This window comes from Alligator mississippiensis, chromosome 6 (genome assembly GCF_030867095.1).
Source record: "Alligator mississippiensis isolate rAllMis1 chromosome 6, rAllMis1, whole genome shotgun sequence".
NCBI classification, from domain to species: domain Eukaryota; kingdom Metazoa; phylum Chordata; order Crocodylia; family Alligatoridae; genus Alligator; species Alligator mississippiensis.
This window is the reverse complement of record NC_081829.1, coordinates 40,983,707-40,997,204: the sequence shown is the minus strand read 5'-3', so window position 1 is coordinate 40,997,204 and position 13,498 is coordinate 40,983,707. Positions and strand designations below refer to the sequence as shown.

At 47.2% G+C, this 13,498-nt stretch overlaps 1 long non-coding RNA gene across 1 annotated transcript; it reads right to left on the bottom strand.

Annotated features, from left to right (window-relative positions):
- Positions 1-2,921: 2,921 nt before the first annotated feature.
- Positions 2,922-10,772, bottom strand: LOC109285595 (uncharacterized). Its single transcript, XR_002093373.2, has 3 exons — positions 10,697-10,772; positions 3,609-3,659; positions 2,922-3,470 (listed from the first exon to the last, which is right to left on the bottom strand). It is a non-coding gene; the product is annotated as an uncharacterized LOC109285595 (long non-coding RNA).
- Between the last annotated feature and the right edge of the window lie 2,726 nt (positions 10,773-13,498).

Genomic DNA, 13,498 nt, shown 5'->3' with positions numbered 1-13,498 from the left:
CCCTGATTGGCCCCTTGGGTCACCTGGAGGGGGATAAAAGGGGCAGCACGGCCGACTTGGGGAAGAGACCAGCGAGGGACCATGAGGAAGGAGCTGGCAAGAGCTGAGCCAGCGGGACAGGAGCAGTTGCCCCAGAAGAGCCTGAAGGAGTGGGACCTGCAGGCAGCAGTTGGACCCTCAGCAGCATGGCATGCAGCTGGCAAGAGAGGCTTCCTGCTGGGCTCCAGGATCCCCTACGAGAGGCTGTGGCCCGCAGGAGAGGCTCCCCTGCTCCAGCAAGGATCTGAGCAGTAACCCAAGAGGTTCCCAGATCAGCTTCCAGCTCCTTCAATCAGAGACTAGGCAGCTTGATGTGAGGCCAGAGCTCCAGGAAGGTCAAGACCCCTAGCAGATTGAAGCAGTGCTACCAGTGGTGGCTGTGTGGCAGCATTTCTGCCTACCACATGGGGAAAAGTGAATTCAAGTCCCAGCTGAGACGACTTGGGGCAAGTGAGCTAACAAGAAACAAATCTTGCAGTGGAAAGGGGCCATTGTTCTTTCCCCCTTTCTTCCCCTCCAGGTACCTCAGCCCTATATTTCCTTATCATTTGACATTTTGTGCCTTTTTATATTTCACCAACCAGTATTGTTTGCTCCGCTGTTTGTTTTATGTTTTGTTAACCCTGTCTTTTGTCAATGATTGTAAGTAACCTTTGTGAAATCCTGCACCCTTAGGGCATTGTGGTGTCCACTATACCCCCTGATTTATGCCTTGTTTCCAGAATTGTTCCCTCATTAAAAGGTATATGGTTAAGTCCCCATTGGTGGTCTGGCTCTGCTCTATAGGGGGAGGAGAGTCCCTACACCTCCCACAGCATTTGTACACCTGCTTTGATCCCTTCAATTGGAAAGGGGGTACCTCTTTGAGTACCACCTGGGTTACAACTCCATATGGTCGGGATTGGATAGGGTGATGGCTACCCATCTATAGGGTGTACTGCCAGGTTCGTTTTACCTGGTTTGTTGGAGAACACCATCTCAAAGTCCTCGAGTGCTGTGGGTAGCTTGTCCTTGTCCTGGGAGGGCAGATGATCTGGCAGGCAGAGGTCCTCTATTCCTGCCTCTACCCCAGTTACCATACCATACCATACATGACCGGCTCCTCTGGTGATCCTTCAGCTGAGGAAATCCAAGATACCACATCACTTCTACTAAAGTATGGTTTAAGCATGTTCATGTGTACCATTTTAGGCTTTTTGTCTGACTTGTTCCTGGCCACAACATAGGTCACATCCTCCAGCCTGTCCAGGAGGACCAGATCTACATAGGCCTTTAGCATGCCTTTCAAGGTCCCAGTGAACCTTTCTACAAGCCCATTTGTCTGAGGGTGGTAGGCTGCAGTACTTCCACAGGCACTTCATCACCTCAGCCAGGAAGTTCCCACCCCTGTCAGTCAGGATCTCGGAAGGGAAACCCAGATGAAAGATCTTGGTCAGGACTTCAGGAACTACAGGTGCCTTGGTGGAGGTGAAGGCAGTTGCCTCCAGGTACTGAGTTTCAAAATCCACTAGAGTCAAGATCTACTTCTTCCCTCTACAAGTCTTACGCCTCAGTGGACCCACAATGTCTATACCCACTCTTGGAAGGGTTGATCAATGATAGGCTCTTTTATAGCCCCTCCCTTTCTCTTGCGCTAGTAGACAGGCAAAAGTGGGGACATCTTACAAGATCTGCAGTAGTCAATCACATTCTGGGCAACCCTGGGCCAATAGAAGTTTGCTTGCAACCACTGGCATGTCCATTCCCTACCCATGTGACCAACACAAGGTAAATCATGACCCATGGAAAGCAATTGTTATCTGAACTTAAGAGGTATTATGAGCTGGGACAGGGCTCCCAGGTCTCGGCATGGTTCTTCAGTCCCCACACCTGATACAGGTGTCCCTTATCCCAGACCACCTGTTCCCTCTCATTTGGGGTGAACTCTGTCTCTGGCTTTTAAGCCATCTGCTTGAGTCCCTCCAAGCTGGGGTCCTCTAGAACCTCCTACTTGAACTCCTCTTGCCCAGCTAAGCAATCAGCAGGGAGTTCTGGTAAGGAGTGTACCTTTACCCACAGGGATGTCCTCTAACTTCTCCCTGAGAATCTCAGTTTCCTCCACTGACCCAGCTCCTCCCTGGGGCTGTCACTTAACCCAACCTTGAGGTTGCCAGTTCCCTCAGTGGCTGGTGGATGGTTGCAGTCAGGGGGAGTCTCTCCCTTCCCCTCCACTGCAGCCAATTGGGCGACCAGGCCCTGGGAAGTTTCCAACCCTCCCACCTTAGCCTTTCTGCTCTGTTGACGAGTCATTGCATTAATACATTAGGGCTCTATGAAGTGGTCCCCCACCCTTTGCAGGTATTCGAGCTCTATAGCATCCTGCCCCACCGAAGTGGGGACTGGAGCCTCTTCTGCAGCCCTGCTGCTGCGCCCTTACTGGCACTGGGCTCTCCACACTGTAGTGTGCCCCAATAAGGCCTTCTCTTCCCCAGTCTCAGTCTGGTGCACCAGTGTGTGTTGTTTTTGTTTCACACACACACACACACACACACACACACACACACACACACACACAAGTCCCTGGGCTACAACACAACAATGTACTGGGGTCCACACTCTACCCCTTTTAAGGTAAGCTTCTCTCTCTCAGTATAAACATTCCTCCCACCCACAAGTACTTATTAGCTCCTACAGCCTTTTAATCCTACCAGAATCAGAACAGACAGTCAAGCATCTCCAAGTATCTATCTATCTCTATGAAAGCCCCTTCCCCCTTGGCTGCTGCTAGAGAACTAACACTTTAATCCCAGCTGGCTGGTTGATATGTGCCCAGGGCTCTGCCTCCTTCCGGTCAACTGACTGGGTGCAGGCCAATTCCCTAATTTGCCTGCTGCCACAGCAACCTGCACCTGTGGGGGTTCTACCTGGCTCGTAGGGCCCTCTCTAGGCAGTTTCTGCCCTTAAAGGAGTAGGCACACCTGTGACACCCATTTCTCAAATCATATTTGTTAGCTGACCCATATGTCTTTAAAAGTGACTATTTTAGTTGCATTTTACAAGAATGCAGGAGCAAATGGACTTTCTTCTCCCACTCCATGCAACTGCTACTAACACAAACTGCACAGTAGAGGGCATCAATCATCACATTGTCACTAACTTTTCTGCCCCTCATACATCTAAAAACGAAATCTCATATTTATGTAGCTTCCATTATCTTCTTTATATTTTTATGATCTAGGTTCAAACAAGAACAAGCAAAAGATTTGTTCATGTCTGTGGTGGAACTCTCATTCACAAAAGCTGGATTCTCACTGCTGCCCACTGCTTTCAGAAGTAAGTTCGGCACTTACAATCTTTGTTTAAATTCCTGAAGTGTTGAGGGATGTATCTTTGTGACCAGGTTCCACCAAAAGAAATGAATATGGAATTAGGCACGTTCTGTACTTGAGCCCCTAGAAAATATATACATGAGATCTGACAGAAATTGATCAAGAAAAATTGTTCACATTGGTGAGAGGTCTTAATCTAGACATTACCATGGTAAAAACAAAAGAATCCATCTAACCAGAGGACATGTTAGGAAAACTTACTGAACTGCTGTAGAAATGGAGTTCAAGAGATGTCTGCTTTTGTTACTGGAACTGGAAAGAGAGATCAAAAGGAGGGAAAGATTAAAAACCAATGAACTTCTGTGATTTTTAAAGCAATTGGTTTTCTATTATTAGTATTCTACACTGGTTTTCAAACAGCCAAAAAGCTGTATGACTCTTTCATATGATGATACAGGAATGAGCCACTTTCTGTATCTGGTAAAGTTTTATTTAATAATTCTTACCCCATATGAAGCATTCTATTCCTCTGTAAATATATCATATATTTGGTAATTTCCCTTTGCAAATAAATGCAATGTAGTTTTTAGTTTTGCACTACAGCAATCATAAGGTGAAAGATAGTGTAAAAGGATATTATAAAGTAGCACAGTGAAATTAATGCAACAGAGCTTAATGAACAATAAATTATAACAGTTATTCAATAAGAGCAGGCTAAATAAAAGCCTATGAAAAACACTTAAGTATATTCCAAGCCATATGCAATGTAGTATAAGGGTAAAATTCACCTCACTACAAAGATCCTATCTAAAACCCTCATGTCATTTAAGATGTCGAGTAGCAGTTTGACGGATTCAGTCGATTCAATCTCTCATGAAGGCCATGCAGAAGGTAGGGGAGAGTAGGACCTTTTAGTGAGTAGTTTAGTAGTTTAGAAAGGAATGAGCTTTTATAAGGAACAGCCTACTTCAGATTATATGACATACATGTGAATAATTAAGTCCATGTAAAACATTGGTTTATTTTTCTTTCACATGGGCCTATTAGATACTTCTGTTGAACCTGCTAAGTGATAAATTATTTTGTTCTTCACTAAACCTGTATTACAGCTTCCATCTTTGCTACTGCTAAATAGTAAACAAGCTACACTGACTTCTAATCTCCTTTTGCAACAGGATCTTGCTTTTTATCCATAAATAAGCCTTTGTCCGATTTCAACAGATTATTTTGTACTTCTAAAGAATGCCATTTTAAATTTGAATACTTTGATCCGATTGCCACACAGGTTGGAAGTAAATGGCACCTTCAGCTCAACCATGATAGTACAAGGATTAGTACCTATTGCACATAATCACAACAGGTAAAAAAAAAGAGACTAGTACAAAAATGGCATTGAGTTTGATTTACTGAAGGTCTGCGTTACCCGAATTCTTTTTAGGAAGGAAGGAAGATGTTGCAAAGTGGAGAATTCTTCTGGGAAAGCACAGCATTAACCATGCTGAATCTACAGAAAGGGTCTACCATGTGAAACGAATTTATCGGCATGAGCAGTTCCACTATCCACACCTGAATGAGCTAGACTATGACATCGCCTTGGTCAAGCCTGTGGAAGACATTGTAACAAACCATTTTATTCACTATGCCTGCCTGCCTGCCTAAGAGAGACAGCCATCTTCATCCAGGACATTTCTGCTGGGTGACTGGATGGGGTGACACACAAGGTATTTCTGGTTCCATGGTTTTGGAGATTAGATTTTGTAAGCGTGTGAAGGGTACCTCCCTCTTGGAGAATGTTCCAGTGATATATAGGATTGTATAGCCTCCATGGCACTGTCCTTAAGCAGGAGAGACAGAATGCCTCCTTACGTGATGAGACATGTACCTAGTATAACAACCCTTCTGGAATTTGGCTTTTATTTTCTTAAACAGTGCAACTACTAGTATTTTAGAGGTGCTTTGTCCATCGGAGCATAATGGATCAGCACTGATAAAAGGAAAATTTACATTATCGGCAATTGGCTTTTTTTGGCTGGTGCAGCTTATAATGTCACCGATTAAATGCGGTGTGCATGTGCACAGCTGCAGCATGCGCATGGCCAGGAATGCAGCCTAGTGGCCTGGAGAGCAGTGTCCAGCTGGTAAGGAAGGGTTGTGGGGGGGGGGGGGAGGGGGAGGGAAAAGGTAGGAGAGGCAGATCAAGGCCCCCCACAGTGAGGGAGGGGGGAGAGAGTGGGGCTGAGGCAGGAGCAGAGGCAGACTCTGTCCAGCTGGGGTGAAGCATGGGACAGAGCTGCAGGCAGCTCATCCAGGGAGGGGGGGAAAGATGTGCAGCTTCCCACCACTGCACACAGCCTAGGGAAGGCATGGGGGCTATGTACCCCCTGGATTTGTGCACAGGGTAAGGGTGAGCTGTCCACTGCCGGGGGCTGCACCAGCCTCTTCCTGGCGGGAGGGGTTGGACCAGGCCTGTCTTCTACTTAGAGAAATAGACACTTTCAAGTCAGCAGGGCCAGACAGGAGGCTTCCTAGGCTACTAAAAGGATTGGCCGAGTGAATTTCAGGACCACTCTCCTCTCTTTGAGAGCTTACGAAGGTCAAGTGAGGTCCTGAATTGCTGGAAAAGGGCAAATATGGTACCCATCTCTAAGAAAAGAAGTGGGGGTGTTCTGGGGAATTACAGACCTGCCAGTCTGACTTTTGATACCTAGAAAGATCATGGAACAGGTCCTCAAGAAAGCTAGGGTGAAGCATCTAGAGGGGAACAAGGTGATGATGAGGAACACCCAGCTTGGATTCACCAACAGCAAGAAATGCCAAACCAACCTGATTCCCTTCTATGATAAGACGATAGCCTCTGTGGTTGGGGGAAGCAGTGGACAATGGGGTGAGCTACAGTCATCCCAAGATTTGCCATTCCCCCGCACCCAGCACCACTGCCGCCCAACTTGCCCCAGCCCAGCCCACCTGCCGATAAGAGATTGGCGCAGCTCCCAGCCTGCAGCAGCAACCCACCCTCACCCCATGTACAAATCTGGGAGGCACATGACTCCTATGCCTTCCCCATGCTGCATGCAGTGGCAGGGAGCCACCCACCCCTCCCGTGTCCCTTTCCCCACCTCCCACCCCCTCCATATGAGCCACCCTCATCTCCACCCCAACCGTTCTGGGTAGTGCCAGCCCCAGTCCCATTCCCTCTCTCACCATGGGGACCTTGATCTGCCCTCCCCCACCCCCCCAAGCCCCTTACCCCCAACAGACTTACTGGCTGTGCATTGGTCTCCATGCTGCTGGGCTGCATATCAGCAATCAGATCAACCAATCTGGCTGGTTAATAATTGGCCATCAGTATCAGCCAGTTTTTTTTAAAATCAGTGCACCCCTAATTTATTTGTATTGTGACAGAACTTACAGCTAGGGACAGGTGTTTGTTTCCTGGAAATCCTGGTGCTGGAAATTGCGAAGAGGGGTGGTTGTGGGAGGGCATACATACAGGCATTCTAAACCCCTGGCTGGAGAGCAACAAAGTTGCTTCAAAGGTGAGCTCACTAGCCAGAGGGCAATAGGGTATTGCTCCTTTGCTCCCTCTGCCTCCATAGCAGACAAAAGGCATCATCCATGCAAGTATCAGCTGGACATAGCTGCAGGGGAGAGACACTCCCTGGGGAGTGGGCATGCTCCCTGCCCCTGTTCCTCCGCTGTGGGTGAAATGGGGCTGTGTTCACATCCCCACTGCTGGGTCTGTGGCTGGTCTATCACAATCATATTGGTTTTGTGCAAGCGTTCTGGGGCATTCCCTGTGGATTGATCTGTCTTGGGTGTCTCTTGGATTGGTCAAGCCATGGGGGAATGCCTCATATATATGAGTTGGAAGGGACCTCAGGAGGTCATCTAGTTCAAACACCCTGCTCAAAGCAGGGCCATCCTCAACTACATCCAGTGAGGGCTTTGTCAAGCCAGGCCTTAAAAATCTCCAAGGATGGAGATTCGATCATATCTCTAGGTAGCCTGTTCCAGTGCTTTCTTTACCACCCTCCTAGTAAGAGTTTTTCCTAATATCCAACTTAAACCTCCCTTGTTGCAACTTGAGACCATTGCTCCTTGTTCTGTCATCTGTTACCGCCGAGAACAGTCTAGTTCCATCCTTGTTGGAACCACCCCTCAGGTAGTTGACAGCTGCTTTCAAATCCCACCTCCCCTTCTCTTCTGCAAACTAAATAAACCCAGTTCCCTCAGCTTCTCCTCAGAAGTCATTTCCCCCCAATCTCCTCACCATTTTCATTGCCTTCTGCTGGACTCTCCCCAACTTGTCCAAATCCTTTCTATAGTGGGGGACCCAAAGCCAGACAGTACTCCAGATGTGGCCTCAACAGTGCAGAATAGTTACTAATCTCAATCCTCCAATTTGTCTAGGTCACTCTGAATCCTAGCCCTGTCCTGCAGTGCATCTACTACACCCTGCAGCTTGGGGTCATCTACTAACTTGCTCAGGGTGCAATCTGTCCCATCTTCCAGATTGGGAATGAAGATATTGAACAGAACTGACTCTAGGATCAACCCCTGGGGCACTCCACTTGATACTGGCTGCCAACTAGACATTGATTACTACCCGTTGAGCCCAACAATCCAGCCAACTTTCTATCCACCTTACAGTCCATTTATCCAGCCTATAGTTCCTTAGCTTGCTTGCAAAAATGCTGTAGGAGATGATATCAAAAGCCTTGTTGAAGTCAAGGTATATCACATCCACTGCTTTCCCCATATCCACAGAGCCACTTTTCTCATCATAGAAGGCAGTCAGGTTGGTCAGGCATGATTTGCCCTTCATGTATCTATGCTGACTGTTCCTAATCACCTTCTTCTCCAAGTGCTTAGAAGTGGATTCTTTGAGGACCTGCTTCATGATTTTTTCTGGGGACCGAGGTGAGGCTGACTGGTCTGTAGTTCCCCAGATCTTTCTTTTCCCTTTCTTAAAGATGGGCACTATATTTGCCCTTTCCCAATCATCTGGGACCTCCCCCGATCGCCACAAGTTTTCAAAGATAATGGCCAAGAGCTCTACAATCACATCAGCCAACTCCCTCAACACCCTTGGATGCATTGCATCCGGTGCCATGGACTTGTACATGTCCAGCTTTTCTAAATAGTCCCTAACTTGTTCTTTCACCACTGTGGGCTGCTCATCTTCCCCACAAACTGTGCTACCTGGTGCAGTAGTCTGGGAGCTGACCTTGCCTGTGAAGACCGAGGTAAAAAAAACAAAAAAAAACAAACACGCATTTGAGTACTTCAGCCTTTTCCTCCTCATCTGTCACTAAGTTGTCTCCCCCATTCAGTAAGGTACCCACACTTTCCCTGACCTTCTTCTTGTTCCTAATATACTTGTAGAAACCCTTCTTGTTACCATTCATGTCCCTTGTTAGCTGCAACTCCAACTGCGCTTTGGCCTTCCTGACTTCATCCGTGCATGCCTGAGCAATATTCTTATATTCCTCCCAAGTTGTTTGTCTAAGCTTCCACTTACTGTAAGCTTCCTTTTTTATGTTTAAATTCACTGAAGAGCTCTCTGCTAAGCCAAGCTGGTTGCTTGCCACATTTGCTATTCTTCCAGTACATTGGGATGGTTTGTTCCTGCACCCTCCATAAGGTTTCTTTAAAATACAACCAGCTCTCCTGGACTCCTTTCCCCCTCAGGCTGGCCCACTCCCACTGGGCTCTGCTGATCATCCCATGGCTTGATGTGTCCCAGGGACATATGGGATAGGTCAAACTATGGGGAAAGTTAGAGCCATGGTTGGAGGAAGGGGGGGGGGGAAGAAGAGGTGGAAGAGTACAAGGAATGCCCCCTGTCCCTTGCACAAACATGAGATGACCTGCTGGGGGGCATTGGCACCATGGCATAAACAACCCCATGACTCCTGGAATAGTCTAGGCTTTGTTCAAGCAGAGGCAACAAGGGCCCTTGAAAGACTTCCTGAAAGCTTGGCACTGGGTGGGCCATTGTGGAGATGGTGCTCTCCCTCCCCCCCCAGAGAAATGTACAGTTGTTAAAAGCTGCACTAGAAAAACTTGAGAGAAAACTTCCTCATTTGAACTGCTCTTTTTTTTGGTGAAAGACCAAACTTTCTTGCATGAAAACCTTTTTGAATGGCTGTATACCACCTTTTGGTGCTGGGAGAAAAATGTTTCTTCCAGCATAAATGTAAGAACTGTCCATAGCCTAGAAGTCTGTTATGGACCTGGACCTCTCTCCGCTAGGTTTTATATGAACACAGAAGAAGCTGATGGTCCCTGCTTCAAGCAGTTTACAATATATTTTGTAGGAGCTGGTGGTTAAATGCGTACATACCTGGATATTGGCACAACAACCCCTCAGGTTAGTTTAAGGTTTTTCCCTTGGTTTTCTGTACTTACATTTTTATAATTAGATATTGCCTTGAGGTTCCAGTCAGGATCTGTGCCACATCTGTGCCAAGCACATTACTAACATATTGAACATGAACGCCCTATCCCAAAGATCTTGCATACCAAATTATGCCTATGCCATATTGATAACCCTGGAATTTCTTTACCTAGACCAGGTAAAGCAAGTGCAAACCTCTTGTTATGAGCTGTCATGCCATGGCCCTGCCCTAAATGTGTAGTTAGATCCTTTCATAACAGAACATTATAATTTCATATTGCGAGAGAAGTAGCTTCATAGTGTGTTATGTTTGTGGAATGGATAACAAAATTAATGTTAATTAGTTAAAAAAGAAAGCATGGGGGGAATCCACTCTAAAACAAAGGCCAAGATCACAAAATGTATGTGGCAGGAGCGACATCAGGGTCACTGTGCTCTCCCCTGTCGCCTCCTTTGCGGTGGCGAGCGTTGGACTTCCACCCTCCTATTCTCGCCCACCATGACTTTGATTGTATGGGAGTTCTTTATAGGGAGACTACCTTTCTTTTGCTTGGCTACAGTTCTCCTGCTTCTAGTGTTCTGTGTACCCAAGCCCTGTGGGTACAACACTGTCTTGTCCTACACTCCTCTGGCACTTGGGACCTCCGTGGCCCTGTCTCTCACTGGGCTCCTCTCTGCAAGTGCCGCCCTTCTCACAGGGGCCTCCTCAATAATGCTGCCCCTCTCCACGCCCACACTGGGGCTTCTCAATACTGCTGCCCTTCTCCTGGGGCTCTCCTTGCCCACACTGGGGCTGGGGTCCTCACTCTGCCATAAGTCCCCTATGAGGCCTCCTCCATCCCCTTATAGCCTCACCCAAACCACCAGTTATAAACAGCAACACAAAATACAAGCCAATCGACTATAACTTAAACAGAAGCCACCTGGTCATAACAATGCCCAAACCTACCAGGAAATACACCATCCCTTCTGTGAGGAAGCTCCTTCCTCTTTAGCAACTGGCAAGGAACTGCCTCTAGCCTCCTGCCTGTGCTTTATATAGGGGCCAGGCCCTGCCCCTTTCTTCAGCTGGCTAGGCAGGTGTAAGCCATTAGCTCCTTTTTGTTGCCTCGGAAACCGGCACCTGAAGAGTTATCCCAGCATTTCTAGTAGCAGGCATCCTAGTGCCCTGCTACAGTGTACATGAATGCTGTTAAGTGGCCTTTTGTGGCCTTTGAAATGTTCACAACAAATTTGGAAGTGTTCTTCATGTTCACTTTTCTCATCTGTTTTATCTGTTTGAGGTGGGAATAAAAACCTGACTTTGTCTGGAGTTTTGAATCAGGCCAAGTTACCAGTCATAGATTTCAACACGTGTCGCCTGCAGAAGTTCTGGGGAGACAGAGTCCGACAGTCGATGATCTGTGCTGGATTCAGGGATGCTGGTGGACCTCCTGCTGCCTGCCAGGTACGAAAAATCAACTGCTAATTCAAACTCTATAAAAAGTTCAGTGTGTTAAGTTCAGCCACCAGGCAGTTTTGGGATTTTCCACAGAATTGCCTGTGGCTGCCTCTCTCTTCTAGAGCAGTGTTCTCTATGAAGCTGCATACGCAGCATTTTCCAAGTTTCACTGGTATAAAATGGAGCACCTTTCCACTTAAGGGGTGCAATTCAATACACAAGACAAGGGCTGTTGAAACTTCTCTGTTGAAAGCAAATTAGATATGTAGCAGCATTAAAATAGACCCACCTGAAGGAATGGGAAGGGCTGCCATGCAGAGGGACAGAGTGAAGAGACAGAGTTTGCCCCAGTAGGGACACCATTTGCCCTGAGGGCAAGTGAAGCTATTTTGGAGGTAGCCCTCTTGGAAGTGGGAGGAGTGATGTAACCTCAGCATAGTTTGAATGAGAGACCTTAGCAAAAGCCAGGGAAGAGTCCTGGCCTGGGATTGGCTGAGAGGCTTGGTTAAAAGAGGGGAACAGTTTTCCCTGTGGGAGAACAAAGGGGAAAGAGAGGGGGTGAGAGATAGGCTGGAGACCAGGGAAAGGATCTCCCCACAGCCATCTCTCCAAGAGCCCCTGGCAGAGCCCTGCAGAAGTAGCAGTGAGAGCCTGCACCAAGAGTGCTACACTGGGTCCCTTCTCCCTCCTTTCCCCTCGGAGCCCTGCCGGGGCAGGACAAGAGAGGAGCTGCCTGGGACAAGACTCCGAGCCTGGGAAGACCCTTCTGCAGGTAGTGTTGCTGGGGACTTCAGGGGAGGAGCCACTGCCTGCTGCATTGAGACCCCAGGAGCTATGCCAGCACCAGGGACTGCCCACAATTCCTGTGCCAGGGACACAGACGCAGTCCTGCTCCTTGAGACACCCAGCCAGGGGCTGTGTACACAGGGTTCTCAGTACACAGTGTACAAATTATAGACTGTGTAAATAAGTTCTTGATGGTTTATTAGTTGGAGTATCAACGTATTTATTTATTGATTCCTTATTTATCATAGGTAATTTGTATACCTTTCCCTAGTGTAATGTGTATCCAAGAAGCATTAATCCTTAAGCCAACATCACCAGGTCGTGGTGTAACATTTGTTGTCTTGCATTGGTTATCAATTTATATGTTACCTTGTAAATTATTAAATCCTATAAATAGTTATATAAGGGTGTGCAAAGTTGTTTGATTGTAAGGGGAGGCTCTCCGCTCGGGGACCCTGCAGCAGCTACCCAGGGAGCTGGGCAGGGCCACTGGCTACCGGGCACCCCAGGATCCCAGTATTCAGGTGAGGGTGTGTGGGTAGTGTCACGCCCAGGTATGATTCTTGGTGAGACAACAGTGACACATTATGATTGTTGTGTGTCAAACTATAGGAAGCACTTGTTGGTTTGATAATCTACAATGTCAAACTTAATGTAATGATTATTTCTTACAGGGAGATTCAGGTGGACCACTGGTTTGCCAAATTGGAAGAGAAAAATGGGAAGTGCATGGTGTAGTTAGCTTTGGACCTATTGGATGCAAAGCAGAGAACAAACCCAGTGTCTTTACCAGGACTTCTGCTTTCATTTCTTGGATTGAAGCAATCAGGATCCAGGATCATTTTTTGTAAAGATAAGATGTAAACTAAAGTTGGGGGCTTTGGGACAATTAAACTCTTGAAATAATAAATACAATATCCTGCGCTTATTTGTAACTTCAAGGCTAAATGCTGGTGGTGAATGAGGAATATACATGAATCAGTAGTAGTGTCCATTTGTATCCCCCACTTAGCAGCTAACTTCCTGTAAACCCTCTTTTCTCATCTTTTCTCTTTCTTAGTCTCTTCTTTTTTCTCCTTAGATGGTGACCTCAAACTCTTCCTTCTCCCTGCAGTGTGGGGGCATTACCCTGCATTGATGAGTCCCTGTCCCCCCCACTCCTGTTCTGTGAGTGCAGTAGCAGGAGTAAGAGCAGAACAAATAATATTGGAGGAATAAAAAAGGTACCCCTAGTAAAATTCAGGGCAAGTTCAAAAGCCATGGGTGGTCTTTTTGCTCAGTGGTGACAGCTAATTAGCCATGTTAGTTTAAAGTCAGGTGAAAGACAAGGCAGGATAGCACCTCTTAGTGCCATGTTCAGTGCTGTTAAGCAGGAGTCCCTGTATCTTGCAACGGGCTTTGACGAACTCTGCCGCCATAGGTACAGTGACTGCCTAAGGGATCCAACTGCAAGCACCGGCATCTCCTCTTTCAGGACATACAAGAAGTGCCAGGAACTGGGGGTTGCTTTGGGGCAAGAGCTCA